This window comes from Coenobita brevimanus, chromosome 20 (assembly GCF_032717465.1).
Source record: "Coenobita brevimanus isolate Jiangsu-jjx chromosome 20, ASM3271746v2, whole genome shotgun sequence".
NCBI classification, from domain to species: Eukaryota; Metazoa; Arthropoda; class Malacostraca; order Decapoda; family Coenobitidae; genus Coenobita; species Coenobita brevimanus.
Genome location: NC_136973.1, coordinates 24,225,482 through 24,242,981, shown reverse-complemented (window position 1 = coordinate 24,242,981; position 17,500 = coordinate 24,225,482). Strand labels below are relative to the sequence as shown.

The window sequence follows — 17,500 nt, the reverse complement described above, 5'->3', positions numbered from 1 at the left end:
CACCAATGTAAAACAGGTTGCCTATGCAGATGATCTCGGGTGCTGGCAAGGCTGAGGATGTGAGGAAATGGTGGGACCTTGTAATATCTCATGGCCCTGAAATAGGTTACTACCCTAATGCCAGTAAGTCCATCTTGATCGTGAAACCAGCTTACTATCAAGATGCACAAGAAGCATTTAGAGGCACAACCGTGATAGTGACCAAGGAAGGTCAGAGGCATCTAGGGGCTGTGATTGGAACTAAGGAATTCAAAGACAAATATGTGAGCGATAAGGTAAAGACATGGATAGAAGAAATTCATACACTATCCAGCCATGCAAAAACAGAACCTCATGCAGCATACAGTGCATTTACCTATGGTGTAAAGCACAAGTGGACCTTCGTGATGAGGACCATACCAGACATCGAGTTGCTGCTACAACCACTGGAGGATGCCATCAGGGATTCATAACTCCCATCTCTAACCAATGGCCACATCCCCACACCAGAAGAGAGGGACCTTCTAGCACTACCACCCAGCATGGGAGGCCTTGGCATTATAAATCCAGCAGCCGTGGTAAGCTATGAACATTCACTCAGGCTCACCGAATCCTTGTCACAGAAGATCTGCGCCCAGGCTGAGACGAGTGAAATCGACTACTAAAGGCAGAAAGACATAAAGACACAGATAAGCAAGGAGCGTGAAGCAAGACAAAAAGACCATCTGCAGCACATAATCGAACATCTAACACCAGATCAGTGCAGAAGAGTTGAAATTGCACAAGAGGTTGGGGCATCGAACTGGTTCACAACCCTGCCTCTCAAGGCAAAAGGCTTCCACTTCAACAAACAAGAATTTATTGACGCCATAGCCTCGAGATATTGGTGGCCAATAGAGAACCTACCTCAACACTGTGCCTGTGGCACTGCTTTTGATGCAAACCATGCAATGGTATGGAAGAAGGGAGGCTTTGTTTGCATCCAACACGATGAATTACGCGACCTCACTGCCAAAATGCTGCAGGAAATATGCCATGATGTCACGACTGAGCCAGCTCTGCTACCCCTGGACGGCAAGCACTTCACCCACAGAACAGAAAACACATCAAATGATGCAAGAGTGGATGTCAGTGCTCGAGGTTTCTGGACACGTGGGCAGAGGGCGTTCTTCGACATCAGGATATTCGATCGCATGGCAGCATGTCATCGTGAACTGTCTCTCGAAGCTGCACACAAGAGGAATGAACAAGAAAAAAATAGAAATTATCAAGAAAGGATCCAACATGTGGACCAGGGTCGATTCACTCCCCTTGTGTTCACGACATCAGGCGGGATGGGTCCAGAGGCGGTGAAATTCTATTCGAGACTGGCAGAGGTTCTTTCTGAGAAGAAACGTCAACCGCAGAGTTCTGTTATGGCCTGGATGAGATGTCGACTGTCATTCTCCCTCGTGAGGTCTGCTCTGCTATGTCTCAGGGGCACAAGATCATCAGCCCTCAGGCCTGTCTCTCTGGCGGGTATGGATTACGAAGCTACAGTGGTCGAGAGTCGCATAGACCAGCGACTCCAATAGTTTAAAGTCTTTATTTACACTGTAATATCGATAAATAAAAAATAAAATAATAATAGTAATAGTACGGTAGTTGGTTGGTAACCACAGCCGTTGGCGTGCTTGGGGCCAACGGATTGTAATATGAGGGTTAGTGTTAACCTTCACATTACAACTCCAAATGGTGAACAGTATTAGCAAGGTTGGTTTTGATCTTCACAATATAATTCACCAATGGATGGAGGTGATTTTTTTGTTTTTGTATAGTAGTAGTAGAAGTAGCGGTAGTAGCACTAGTAATAGTAGTAGTAGTAGTAGTAGTAACAGTAATAGTGGTGGTAGTAGTAGTAGTAGTAGTTGTAGTTGTAGTAGTTGTAGTAGCAGTGGTAGTAGTAGTAGTGGTAGAAGCAGCAGTAGTAGCAGTAGTAGTAGTAGTAATAGTAGTAGTAGTAGTAGTAGTAGTAGTAGTAGCAGTAGTAGTAGTAGTAGTAGTAGCAGTAGTAGTAGTAGTAGTAGCAGTAGTAATGGTGGTAGTAGTAGTAGTAGTAGTAGTTGCTGTTGTTGTTGTTGCAGTAGTAGTAGTAGTAGTAGTAGCAGCAGCAGTAGTAGGAGTAGTAGTGGTAGTAGTAGTAGTAGTAGTAGTAGTAGTAGTAGTAGTTGTTGTTGTTGTTGTTGTTGTTGCAGTAGTAGTAGTAGTAGTAGTAGTAGTAGTAGCAGTAGTAGTAGTAGTAGTTGTTGTTGTTGTTGTTGTTGCAGTAGTAGTAGTAGTAGTAGTAGCTGTAGTAGTAGTAGTTGTTGTTGTTGTTGCGGTAGTAGTAGTAGTATTAGTAGTAGCAGTTGTTGTTTTTGTTGTAGTTGTTGCAGCTGCAGTTGCAGCAGCAGTAGTAGTAGTAGTAGTAGTAGTAGTAGTAGTAGTAGTAGTACTAGTAGTAGTAGTAGCAGTACTAGTAGTAGTAGTAGTAGTAGTAGCATTAGTAGTGGTAGTAGTGGCAGGAATAATAATAATAATAATAATAATAATAATAAATAATAATAATAATAATGATATAATAATAATAATAATAATAATAATAATAATAATAATAATAATAATAGTAGTAGTAGTAGTAGTAGTAGTAGTAGTAACAGTAGTAGTAGTAGTAGTAGTAGTAGTAGTAGTAGTAGTAGTAGTAGTGGTAGTAGTAGTAGTAATTATACTTGTTTAAGTTGTTGTTGTTGTCAGCTGAATCACCAAATGGAGTACTTGACCTGACAGATGAAACAATGCAACAACTAAAAGAAAATCACCCGACTGCACGACAAGCAAGTGCCAAGTCAAAGCTTGACGGCAACTACACTCCTCCCAGTCCCATCATATATGACATGATAACTGGAGATATGGTGTGGCGGAAGGCATTGCACACACAGGGAGGGGCAGAACCGTCAGGCCTAGATGCAAAATCTTGGCGAGTAATCCTCAGTAACATCAAGTTTGGGGAGGCAGCAACAGACCTGTGTAACACCATTGCCTCACTGGAAAGGAAGCTGGCTTCAAGTCAGTGCAGTAACTTCGAAGCACTGACGGCTTGCAGACTAATCCCTCCTGATAAGAATCCTGGATGCAGGCTCATCGGGGTGGGTGAAGTCTTAACCCTTGTGTGGTGTTCGGGTCTGTGGGACCCGTTTCCAATGTTTACCAAAAGAAAAATGATGCAATTTATTATAATTTCAACTTCAGACTCCTTAGCCTTGGCTCATTTTCTGTGAAGAACATACAAAATAACACATTTTCATTGACTTCACACTGTACACCCCTCCTACACGTTTATATTACACATGTGGTGTTCGGGCCCACTGGACCCGAGGGTAATAAAAGTGTAGAGATGCTGTGTCCCTTCACTCTGTCCTCCTCCTACATGGCCAGCTGTTAGTGTGTGTGTGTGTGTGTGTGTGTGTGTGTGTGTGTGTGTGTGTTTTCTCTGCTCCTACTAATCACGCACACGGTTACAACATTGTTACATTTGAAGCACCAAAACCTGTCTGCTCCCACATTCCCGCACATTTTACCCTCTGTCTTTTTTTTTTTTTTTTTTATGCGAGGAAGAAGGAACCAAAGGCCATGAGCCCGCAGTAACAGTTCCCTCCAAGAGAAAAACAAAATACAATATAGAGCCAAATTCAAGATCCGATCATTTTGAGATGCCTGGACACACTGCGTTTGAAAGACTGGAGACCATAGGCAGCAGGAAATACAGACAAAGGGAGACAGTTCCAGAGCTGACCTGTTGCATAAATGAAAGACTGGGAGTAACGGTTAACTCTTGCATTAGAGAGTTGGACAGAAAAAGGATGAGAGTTTGCTGCCAGACGGGTGCTACGCGCCCGTCGTAGAGGTGGAGGAATGCAAGCAGACAGTTCAGAGGAGCAGTAACCATTAAAGTAGCGATAGAAAAGAGATAAAGATGCAACAGTGCGGTGAAGAGACAGAGGTTGAAGGAAGTCAGTAAGAGGAGGAGAGTTAATGAGACGAAAAGCCTCTGACTCCACCCTATTGAGAAGAGCTGTATGTGGGGAGCCACCCCACACATGAGAGTTGTACTCCACACAGGGGCGGATAAAACCCCTGTATATAGTCAACAATTGCGCAGGGGTAAAGAAAGAGCGGAGTTGGCTTAGCACACCCAATCTCTTGGAAGCAGATTTTACAAGAGATGTAATATGATCTTTCCAAGATAAGTCCCGAGTAAATGAAACCCCAAGCATGTTCAAGGATGATGCAGGATTAAGCTGAATATTATTAAACATTAGTGGGTATACCTGTGGAAGATTTTGTCGGGTTGATAGGTGTAAGAACTGAGTCTTAGATGCATTAAAGACAACCATATTATTTTTACCCCAGTCTGAGATACGAGCCAAGTCAGACATTAGGTGTGCCATAGCCTCATCCCTTGTTTGTTGAAGTAACTGTTGAGATGGGCGTTGCGGGAACCGAATGGAAAGGTGAAGGGTGGAGTCATCAGCGTATGAGTGGATATGGTTAGATGTACAGCTTAGAAGATCATTGATGAATAAAAGGAAGAGAGTTGGTGATAGGACAGAGCCCTGAGGAACACCACTGTTGATAGATCTAGGAGAAGAACGATGGCCGTCTACAACAGCGGCTATAGAACGACCAGAAAGGAAGCTAGCGATGAAGGCACAGATAGAAGGATAGAAACCGTAGGAGGGCAGTTTGGAAATTAAAGATTTATGCCAGACTCGATCGAAAGCCTTTGAGATGTCAAGTGCAATGGCAAAGCTTTCGCCAAAGTCCCGAAAGGAGGATGACCAGGAGTCTGAAAGGTAGGTGAGAAGATCGCCAGTGGATCGTCCCTGACGGAACCCATACTGACGATCGGAAAGAAGGTTGTGATAGGAAAGATGCCTTAAAATTTTTCTATTAAGAATTGACTCGAAAACTTTTGAAATACAGGACGTTAAAGCAATTGGACGATAGTTGGAGGGTTGGGAGTGGTCACCCTTCTTTGGGACTGGCTGAATGAGAGCAAACTTCCAGCAAGAAGGAAAGGTACAAGTTGACAGACAAAGACGAAAGAGTTTGCCTAGGCAAGGTGTAAGCACAGAAGCACAGTTCTTGAGAACAACAGGAGGGACCCCATCAGGCCCATATGCCTTGTTAGTACTGGAACCATTCTATTTTTTCGTACACTCTCTCGCACCTGCATACTGGGGGTGGAACACAACAAATAAATAGCTTTGCTTGTGTGGCTCTGCATTGCAGTCGATCAAAATGGCGAAAAGGGTCTCCGTGCAGAGGGCCTTAGAGATGATTTTCGAAGAGATAGAAGCTTGGGAAGATAAAGAATAGGAAGATATTTTCAGAATTTGAAGATCGCATTCTGTCAATCCAGAGTCTGACAGTGAGTTTGATGAAGAGGATGAAATTGACCATGAGCCAGCTCCAAAATGAGCCCGTCAGCAGCCAGCTTCAGGCCCCTCGCAGCAGTCAGCCACAGGACCAGCTCGTCAGCAGCCAGCCACAGGACCAGCTTGTCAGCAGCCAGCCACAGGACCAGCTCATCAGCAGCCAGCCACAGGACCAACTCGTCAGCAGTCAGCCACAGGACCAGCTTGTCAGCAGCCAGCCAGAGGATCAGCCCATCAGCAGCCCACTGCAGGACCAGCCAGAGGACCAGCCAGTCAGCAGACAGCCCACCAGCAGCCAGCAAGTGGAGAAATATGGATGTCAAAAAATGGTGAAACTGAATGGTATCCTTGCCCAAAGAAGGAGCCACCCTACAGGGCTGCCTATGTGATAAAGATGCATCCAGGGCCAACACGGATGGCATTTACTCACGTGCAGGATATCGAGTCCTCTTTTGAGCTTTTCATTCCTTATGACATCCGAAAATCATTCTGGATTCCACTAAAATAGAGGGAAGGCGCGTTTTTGGAGAGGGGTGGAAGGAGATGGACCAAACTCATTTACGAGCATACTTTGGGCTTCCTATCCTGGCTGGAGTTTTCAGATCTAAAAAGGAATCCACAGAATCCCTGTGGGATGCAGAAACTGGCAGAGAATTTTTCCGTGCCAAAATGTCTCTGGAAAATTTTCACATTATTTCCAGGATTATCCGCTTTGATAACGGCGAGATGAGAGACTAGCTAGATGGCAGAGAGACAGACTAGCTGCCATCAAGACAGTGTGGGACAAGTGAGTGCACTGCCTCCCCCTGTTTTACTACCCTGGCCCTAATGTCACTGTTGATGAGCAGCTGTGTCATTTAGGGGCCGCTGCCCCTTCAGGCAGTACATACCATCATAACCCGCAATATACAGAATAAAGATCTGGGCTGCCTGTGATGCTGCATCATCATATGCATGGAACTTGCAGGTGTATACAAGGAGGCCAGATGGAGGAGCCCCTGAGAAGAACCAAGGGATGAAACTTGTCCTGGACATGACACAATGACTCAGTGGACACAACATCACATGCAATAACTTTTTTACCTCACTCAAGCTGGGACAAGAGCTCCTAAGCATATTATTATTATTAACCATATATGCTGTCTTTATTGTCTGCATTTGGGATAAAGTGAACATCTGGTATTTTTACAGAAATTGTTATGGCTGTTTTTGATTTATAAACCCAATAATGCGGTGGGTCCACCAGACCCGCAAACATTGGCTGCGTAACAAAAACATGAACACCACACAAGGGTTAAGACGGATTATAGGAAAATGCATCATGGAGGTGGTGAAAGATGATGTGAAGCAGGCAGTTGGCAACCTGCAAGTGTGTGCAGGCCAGCAGGCAGGAGGTGAGGCAGCAGTTCACTCCACGAGGAAAATATTTGGGGAAGAGGACTGTCAGGCAGTATTATTAGTTGACGCCTCAAATGCATCTAATTCCATCAACCGGGAGGCAACGCTGCACAATATCAAGATTAAATGCCCAGCATTTGCCCAATATGTGGATGACACCTACAAAGAACCAGCAGACCTCTACACTGTGGGTAAGACGCCTGCTCACGATGTCGATGTAATCCAGTCCACAGAAGGAACTACCCAGGGGGACCCCGTTGCCATGGCTATGTACGCCCTGGCGATGACAGTGCTGCAACAACAGATCAAATACGAGGCCACCAATGTAAAACAGGTTGCCTATGCAGATGATCTCACGGGTGCTGGCAAGGCTGAGGATGTGAGGAAATGGTGGGACCTTGTAATATCTCATGGCCCTGAAATAGGTTACTACCCTATTGCAAGTAAATCCATCTTGATCGTGAAACCAGCTTACTATCAAGATGCACATGAAGCATTTAGAGGCACAAACGTGATAGTGACCAAGGAAGGTCAGAGGCATCTAGGGGCTGTGATTGGAACTAAGGAATTCAAAGACAAATATGTGAGCGATAAGGTAAAGACATGGATAGAAGAAATTCATAAACTATCCAGCCATGTAAAAACAGAACCCCATGCAGCATACAGTGCATTTACCTATGTGTAAAGCACAAGTGGACCTTCGTGATGAGGACCATACCAGACATCGAGTTGCTGCTACAACCACTGGAGGATGCAATCAGGGATTCATAACTCCCATCTCTAACCAATGGCCACATCCCCACTCCAGAAGAGAGGGACTTTCTAGCACTACCACCCAGCATGGGAGGCCTTGGCATTATAAATCCAGCAGCCGTGGTAAGCTATGAATACAGAAATTCACTCAGGCTCACCGAATCCTTGTCACAGAAGATCTGCACCCAGGTTGAGACGAGTGAAATCGACCACTAAAGGCAGAAAGACATAAAGACACAGATAAGCAAGGAGCGTGAAACAAGACAAAAAGAACAGCTGCAGCGCATAATTGAACATCTGACACCAGATCAGTGCAGAAGAGTTGAAATCGCACAGGAGGTTGGGGCATCGAACTGGCTCACAACCCTGCCTCTCAAGCCAAAAGGCTTCCACTTCAACAAACAAGAATTTATTGACGCCATAGCCTTGAGATATGGGTGGCCAATAGAGAACCTACCTCAACACTGTGCCTGTGGCACTACCTTTGATGCAGACCATGCAATGGTATGCAGGAAAGGAGGCTTTGTTTGCATCCAACACGATGAAGTACGCGACCTCACTGCCAAAATGCTGCAGGAAATATGCCATGATGTCACGACTGAGCCAGCTCTGCTACCCCTGGACGGCAAGCACTTCACCCACAGAACAGCAAACACATCAAATGATGCAAGAGTGGATGTCAGTGCTCGAGGTTTCTGGACACAAGGGTAGAGGGCGTTCTTCGACATCAGGATATTCGATCCCATGGCAGCATGTCATCGTGAACTGTCTCTCGAAGCTGCACACAAGAGGAATGAACAAGAAAAAAAATAGAAATTATCAAGAAAGGATCCAACATGTGGACCACGGTCGATTCACTCCCCTTGTGTTCACGACATCAGGTGGGATGGGTCCAGAGGCGGTGAGATTCTATTCGAGACTGGCAGAGGTTCTTTCTGAGAAGAAACGTCAACCGCAGAGTTCTGTTATGGCCTGGATGAGATGTCGACTGTCATTCTCCCTCGTGAGGTCTGCTCTGCTATGTCTCAGGGGCACAAGATCATCAGCCCTCAGGCCTGTCTCTCTGGCGGGTATGGATTACGAAGCTACAGTGGTCGAGAGTCGCATAGACCAGCGACTCCAATAGTTTAAAGTCTTTATTTACACTGTAATATCAATAAATATAAAATAAAATAATAATAGTAATAGTACGGTAGTTGGTTGGTAACCACAGCCGTTGGCGTGCTTGGGGCCAACGGATTGTAATATGAGGGTTAGTGTTAACCTTCACATTACAACTCCAAATGGTGAACTGTATTAACAAGGTTGGTTTTGATATTCACAATATAATTCACCAATGGATGGAGGTGATTTATAAAAAAAAAAAAGTAGTAGTAGTAGTAGTAGTTGCAATAATAATAATAATAATAATAATAATAATAATAACAACAGTAGTAGTTGTAGTAGTAGTAGTAGTAGTAGTAGTAGTAGTTGTAGTTGCAGTAGCAGTAGTAGAAGTAGTAGTAGCAATAATAATAATAATAATAATAATAATAATAATAATAACAATAGTAGTAGTAGCAGTAGTAATAGTAGTAGTAGTAGTAGTAGCAGTAGTAATAGTAGTAGTAGTAGTAGCAGTAGTAATAGTAGTAGTAGTAGTAGTAGTAGTAGTAAAAGTAGTAGTAGTAGTAGTAGTAGTAGTAGTGTTAATAATAATAATAATAATAATAATAATAATAATAATAATTTTGTTCGTTTTCCTTCGTTTTCGCCAATTCTTTCCATGTCTTATGTTTTCTTCTCATCTATCACGTCACGTCTCCGTCTGCAGTCTCTCTTTCTCTCTTTCTTTCTTTCTCTCTCTCTCTCTCTCTCTCTCTCTCTCTCTCTCTCAAGACTGAAAGCAAGGAAATCTTAAGAGTGAAAATCTTTGACGAATTCTAGCTTGCTTGAAATCCGCAAATCCAGACATGCCAAGATTTGCGTGTGTGTGTGTGTGTGTGTGTGTGTGTGTGTGTGTGTGTGTGTGTGTTTATTATATGGGGTATTTTCCTTGAAGAGAGAGATTTTTTCTGCCTTTGAGTGAGCCTATATATTGATTTTTTTGATATTTTTTTTTTCGAAGTGCATTTTTTTTTTATAAAGTATCTGAATTGTGGATATTTCGCGTCAGGGAGTCTGGAGAAATTGAGTTAATCTATTTTTATTTTCGTGGTATATGAGAGAGGGGGATGTGAACTGGGAGCAGGGCAGTGAAATCGTGGGGGACGGGGCGACATGGAGGCGATTTGTTTGTGGCCACCCCTTATAGGATTAAGGTGTCTGGCAATAGATAGATAGATTTTTGTGGTTTGTGAAGTTGTCTGGTAATGATACAGGGATTTGCGGCGATTTAGGCATTGGATTTTGTGGCTTCGACGCGGATTTTATTAGCTATGTCTAGCAAGGGAGATTTCCGACTTTTTTTTTTTCGGATTTTGGAGACTATTTCAATGGATTTTTTTTTTTTTTTTCTGGCTTGGTGTTAATTCAAGATTTCGGTGTTTTTTCGCGGTTTTGGCCTTCCCCCGCGGTTTTGGTCTTTTTTTTTTTTTTGCGGTTTTGGCCTTCTCCCCCGCTGTTTTGGCCTTCCCCTCCGCGGTTTTGGCTTTTTTTTTTCGTGGTCTGGGAGGATTTTTTTGGCAATTTCTTGAGACTTGAGTATTTTCCATATTATTTTTTCGTGATATTATAAGCTCTGAGGGATATTCGGGTCTGGAGATTTTATTTTTTAATTTGGATTTTTTGTGTGTGTGAATTTTCAAGACGTACGAATTTTTATGGTGTTCAGTTTTTTTAAGTTTTATTTTTAGAATTTAAATATTTTCCTATAATTGGGGGATATTGAAAAGTGAAGGGAATTTTTTTTTTTTGGAGGGGGCTGAGAATTTTTCCGTAATTTTCATATATATATATTCTATCTATCTATATACCTAGGCTGCTTCCCCCAACCCCTTACCCGCACCTGACCTAACTAGCTGATCAGACCAAATGCGGGAGAATATTCTTTCAGGGCTGCGTCATCATTTATTCATTCACAATTTCTCTCCATTTATTTCTGTCACGCACAGCCACTCTTCCTTGCTCAACAGACATCCCTCTCGCATCCAGCGCTCTCTTCACACTGTCCATCCATCCTATTCGTGGTCTCACCTCTCAGCCTTACACCTCTCACATCAGATCTAGTTATCTTTTTCACCAATCGCTCATTATCCATTCTCTCCATATGTCCAAACCATCGCAACACCCTCTGCTCAACTCTACCAGCCATCTCCCGAACAACTCCAGTTCTCCTTCGCACTTCATCATTTCGCACTCGATCCATACGAGCCACTCCACACATACTCCTCAGACACCTCATCTCCATTACATTCAAATTGTTCCTCTCTGCTACACCCATATTCCATGTTTCAGTCCCATATAACGCAGTCGGTACCACAACACCCTCATACAACCTTCTCCTTGCATCCATTCTAAGCGAACGACATCTAAACACTTTTATCATTCCTCCCAGCACCTTTCCTACTTCATTTATTCTGAACTTCACTTCTGCATCTATTCTTCCATCCACAGCAACATGTGACCCTAGATATATAAAACACTCTATCTCCTCAAGCAACTCGCCATTCAAAACTATATTCATCCCCCTATCATCTACCAACCTCGTACATTTCATCACTTTACTCTTATTCTCATTTACTTTCAATTTCCTCCTTTCACACACCCTTCCAAACTCCTCTACCAACTGTCTCAATCTCTCCTCTGAATCAGCCACCAGTGCAGTATCATCTGCAAACAGCAGCTGCTTCAGATTCCACTCTCCACCATCAACATTCACCAGACTCAGACCTCCACCTAAAACTCTTGCAATCACCTACCTTACAGCACCATTTTTTAATCTTGAAAAATAATACTATGCTTCTTTTACTCTAACCTGGCCTAAAACTGCCATCTAGCCACCGTGAATGATGAGTTTTTACAATAGATGAATGGTAGAATACGATGCTAGTCATGAAGAAGTGTAATGTAAAGGATGTTGTGCTTGTCTTCTTCTGTCACTGAGCTACGTGAACTAAACGCAAAGGACGAAAACCTTGGCCAGGTTAACCCACCCCGTCCCGTCGACATATGGGTACGTTGCAACGATTTGCATTTGCCAGTCCCGGCGACGTACCGGTACGTCGTGCAATTGCAAGGTCCCTAATTTGCACAATTTTCAATTTTTGTGCGTGATTTTTCATATGTATACAAGGGACACCTTCCTCTATTCCTCTACAAGATGCCAAGCAGGGACAATGCCTTACACCGCATAACCTCCCCCCTCCCCCCCTCACGCCATTGTCTCGGCAATTCACCTGTTACCAGTGACCTGGCCAATAAAGACATTCAGGGCCAGAGTGATTCCCCAATCGATGACAATGTGGAGGACAAGGTTTACATAGTATTAGAGGAAAAAACAGTCAGAAATGATGATCAGGTAATGTGGGAAAAAAAGGTCATGAATGGTGATTAGTTAGTGAGTGAAACAATGCTTATAATGCCTATATTACTGCTTGAAAACCAATATACTCTCATACTACATATAAATTCGTACCAAGTAAATTAATAAATACCGTTTATGAGTGGATAAAATAGTTACCCTCCTATAGAACTCGTTTTCTTTGGTGCCAGCATGTTAGAAAACCCAGTCACGTGAGGAGGAACTCCTACCTGGATTGAGTATTTTAAACCTCAGGTGAGCGATTTCTCTATGAATTTTCGATGTTTCTCACCAAAAGCAGAGGTTTTAGCCAAAAAAAAAAAAAATCGAAAATACCTCGGGACTGGGGGATGTCGGAGGTGTGGAAAACCTCGGGACGTGACGGGTTAAGATAGGAATTTGTTTGGCGGTTAGTCAGTTCTGCCCAAAGTCACCCAATATATATATATATATATATATATATATATATATATATATTACTCCCATTATCCTATTAGCTCACCCATTTTCAACCCCACCCACACCTGACTTTACCTGTTTCCACCTTACAATCCACCTACTTTCACCCATCCACACTTGACTTCACCTCTCTCCACCCTTTTAACAAACTTTCTCTCACCTTATCCACATCTACATTCACCTCTCTCCACCTTTTAACCTTTACTTTCACCAATCCACACCTGACTCCAGCTCTATCCACCTTCATCCCATCCACTTTCACTTCATCCACACAATAACCCATATATCTCTTCGGTAAGCTCCCTAACACCTGTTCCTTACCGATTTATTTTTGGATACGACTGGCTACTATCGATTTGTACTTTATTTATGCAGAGTATGGCGACATTAGAATGATTTGGGTAACAGAGAAGAGGACGGCAAGGTGTAAAAACAAAAATAAATCGCTAAGGAAGAGGTGCTATGAAGCTTCCTTACCTTCATCGAGTCTTACATATAGTTCATTTACTTTACTTTGGTTCAGAATTTTGCCTCTCATATTTAGCTCATTCCATAGCACTTCTTCGTGACTAGCATCATATTCATTTGTTTTCTGCTATAGGTCATTGTTTAAGATGGAGAGACGGCGATTTTAGGACAGGTTAGAGTAAACGGGGTATATTATATTCCCTTCTTCCAACACCTACCCACCCACCCACACCCACATCCACCCACCCACCCACACCCACCACGCCCACACCCACATCCACCCACTCAATCACACACACCCACACCCATCCACACCCACGCCCACACCCTTCCTCATCTTCATAACGCATTTTCCTTCATCCTAATCCCGCCCACCGTCCCAGCACGCCCATATTTCGCGCGGCAGGAAAGTGAAGGCAAAATACGCCTACACCAGGGGTATCAATGTGTCTGTCTATCTATCTATTGCCAGACGCCTCAATCCCGTTTGGGGTGGCCACAAACAAATCGCCTCCACGTCGTCCTGTCCCTCGCCATTTCACTGCCCTGCTCCCAACTCACACCCCCCTCTCTCATATACCTCTCCACCCCATCCCTCCATCTCATCCTCGGCCTCCCCCTCCCTCTTCCCTCATCCACCTCACTATACACTCTCTTCGTCAGTCTTTCACCCTCCATCCTCTCAACATGGCCAAACCACCTCAGTGTGTTCCTCATAACACTTCCTATCACATCCTCATCCACACCACAACGGTCCTTTATATCCTCATTCGTCAGCCTGTCTCTCCATGTGACTCCACACGCTCCTCTTAAATAACTCATTTCCACTGCTCTCACTCTTGACTAGTGTCCTTTCAACAAAGTCCAAGCTTCACTTCCATACGTTAGAGTTGGTATCACAATACTGTCATGTAGTAACTTTTTCACTTCCATGCTCACTTCCCTGTTTCTTATCACTGCTTTCAAAGAACCAGCAACCTTTCTTCCCTGCTGTACCCTTTCAAGCACTTCACCCTCCAAACCTCCATCCTTACTCATCACACTACCCAAGTACTTAAACGTACTCACATTTTCCAATTCCTCACCATCCAACCTCGCTGTACATTCACTGACTTCACCTCTCACAAAGACCATCACTTTACTCTTCCCTACAGTCACCTTTAGATTCCGTTTCTTGCACACTCTCCCAAACTCATCCCCTTCGTCTTCACTCCAACACAGTATCATCTGCAAACAACAGTACAGGGAGTTTCCAAACACTATCCTCTCTCACCAAGGCCACTCCAACATCCACTACCCTACCGTGTACCTCTTTTATTACCCCATCCATGAACAGATTGAACAACCATGGAGACATGACACATCCCTGTTTCAACCCAACCTCCAAAGAGAAAAATTCACTTAGTTCACCATCCACACGCACTGCAGCCTTAGCACCATCATACATACTCTTCACAGCATTCAACAACTTCCCATCTACTCCATATATTCTTAATACTTTCCACAATCCTAGTCTATCCACCCTGTCATATGCTTTCTCCAAATCCATGAAAGCCGCATACAACTTCTTTCCCTTCTCTAGAAACTTTTCCACTAAAGATCTAAGAATGAATATCTGATCTACACAACCTCTTCCCTTCCTAAAGCCTCCCTGTTCTTCTCCAACTAATTCCTCTGTTCTTTCTCTAACTCTGTCAATAAGTATCCTACCATACACTTTTCCTATTATACTAATAAGACAAATGCCCCTATGATTACCACACACTTCTTTTTCCCCTTTTCCTTTGTCCAAGGGAATAGTTATACCTGACTTCCAATCCTCCGGGACTCTACCAATGTGTCACAAGCTGAAAATACTTTGGTTACCCCACTGAAGAGCTGAGGACATAGAAAACGGTGTAATGTCATTGTTCATGGAAATCGTGTGTACAGTATATGGGTTTTTATTTAACTGAGAGAGAGAGAGAGAGAGAGAGAGAGAGAGAGAGAGAGAGAGAGAGAGAGAGAGAGAGAGAATGGTCAAGAAAGTGGATGAAATCAGAATAGGAGAGAATATGAAACTTGTAAGAAGGCTAGGAGTAATAAAATGAAAGAGAGAGAGAGAGAGAGAGAGAGAGAGAGAGAGAGAGAGAGAGAGAGAGAGAGAGAGACAGACAGACAGACAGACAGACAGACAGACAGACAGACAGAGAGACAGAGAGACAGAGAGAGAGAGAATTTCTCGATTGAGTCATTAAAGGTCAGGAAAGAAAAGTTACGAGGGAGTTGTGAGGAGATGAGGAATGAGGGAAGGAAGGAAGAAGGGATAGAATGAATGAATGAATGAATGAATGAAGGATAGAAGGAAAGAATGAAGGATAGAAGGAAGGAAGGAAGGAAGGAAGGAAGGATAGAGGAAAAGGAAGGAAGGAAGGAAGGATAGAGGAAAAGAAGGAAGGAAGGATAGAGGAAAAGAAGGAAGGAAGGAAGGAAGGATAGAGGAAAAGAAGGAAGGAAGGATAGAGGAAAAGAAGGAAGGAAGGATAGAGGAAAAGAAGGAAGGAAGGATAGAGGAAAAGAAGGAAGGATAGAAGAGAGGAGGGAAGGAAGGAAGAAAGGAAGAAAGGAAGGAAGGATAGAGGAAAAGAAGGAAGGATTGAAGGAAGGAAGGAAGGAAGGATGGAAGAAGAAAGGAAGGAAGGAAGGGAGGAAGGAAGGATGGAGTGAATGACGGAAGGAAGGAAAAGAAAAAGATGGCTATTTAAGGAAGGAAGGGAAGGAGGACGGAAGGAAGGAAGGAAGGATGAAATAAAAGGGAAGGAGAAAGGAAGGATAGGAAGGCACGCAGACGGAAGGAAGAGAAGAAGGAAGAAGAAGGAATGAAAGAAGGAAGAAAGGAATGAGATGTAACAGCATCATAACTGAAGGAAGGAGTGATGGAAGGATAGAAGGAAGAAAAGAAGGAAGGATAGAAGGAAGGAAGGATAGATGGAAGGGAGGAAGGAATGATGGAGGGAATGATGGAAGGAAGGGAAAGATAGGGATGGCTTTTTAATTACGGGAGAAAGGAAGGAAGGAAGGGAGGAAGGAAGAGAGGAAGGAAGGAAGGAAGGAAGGAAGGAAGGAAGGAAGGAAGGAAGGAAGAGAGGAAGGAAGGAAGGAAGGAAGAAAAGGAGGAAGGATAGCTGGAAGGAAGGAAGGAATGATGGAAGGAAGGGAAAGAAAAAGATGGATGCGTTATTTACTTAAGGAAGGATGGAAGGAAGAAAGGAAGGAAGGAAGGATGAAATAAGAGAAGGAAAGGAGAATGGAAGTACAGGACGAGACGCAGAAGGAAGGAAGGAAGGAATGAGTGAATGAATGAAGGAGGGAAGGAAGGAAGGAGGGTGAGAGGAAATGAATGAATAAACTGATTAATTAACGAAAGAAGGAAAAAATGAGAAAATTATTAAAGGATATAATGAAGAAAGAAAAGATGAAAAAAAAGAAGGAAGACGAAGAAAAAAAGAAAAAGAGAGTGAAATCAAGGAACGTAAAGAAAAATAATAGGCAAGGAGTGAGAGAGAGAGAGAGAGAGAGAGAGAGAGAGAGAGAGAGAGAGAGATTTTATGGGATATTTTCTCTTTAAAAACGTTAGAATATCAAGTAACATTCTTTCATGGGTCTATCGTGTATTCTCGTCAGCTTAGAAGGCTCCCCAACACCTCTTCCTTAGCTATTTATTCTTGGATGTGGCTGGTTAATATCCTTTTGTACGTTATTTATGCAGGGTATGGCGATAATAGATGGATTTATGTTACACAGAGGAGAAGAGTAAGGTGTATTAGACAAAATAGATCACTTGAGCTGTTAGGGAGCTTCCTTACGTGACGAGACTAGAACTTTTGCGCATCATTCGTATCGTTTATTAGACTCCTACACGCATGAGTCGGCCTTGGTCACTTAATGGCGGCTCCCTACGCTGCTCGATCTCTGGCAGCCTCCCTGTTCAGTCTCTGGCCCCTGAGGTCGCACTCTATGGCTTCGTTCCAGGTCTTTTACGGTCAGCCTCTCGCAGTTCTACCCCATCGTTCACACTTCTCACTTTCCGCACCCAACTGCCAACCTCTATCTTTTCCACATGCCCCGACCATCTCAATCAGCCCCTTCCTATCACAACACCAATCCATTCCAGTCCTATCCTTCCTCTCAACTCTCCACATGTCCAAACCATCTCAATCAGCCCCTTCCCATCACAACACCAATACATTCCAGTCCCATCCTTCCTCTCAACTCTCCACACGCCCAAACCATCTCAGTCTACCCCTCCTCATCACAACACCAATACATTCCAATCCCGTACTTCCCCTCAACTCTCCACACGCCCAAACCATCTCAGTCTCGCCCTCCTCATCACAACACCAATACACCCCAGTCTCATTCTTCCTTTCAACTCTCCACATGCCCAAACCATCTCAATCTCCCCCTCCTCATCACAGCACCAATACATTCCAGTCCCAGCCTTACC

General features: G+C 43.6%; 1 protein-coding gene and 1 pseudogene across 1 annotated transcript in view; one reads left to right on the top strand and one right to left on the bottom strand.

The window, feature by feature from the left end:
- The window catches only part of LOC145391942 (uncharacterized), a 204,183-nt gene that overhangs the window by 128,733 nt on the left and 57,950 nt on the right, over window positions 1-17,500 (bottom strand). The window lies entirely within an intron of this gene.
- LOC145391821 (uncharacterized) overlaps window positions 5,459-17,500 on the top strand; it is a 31,505-nt pseudogene continuing 19,463 nt past the window's right edge.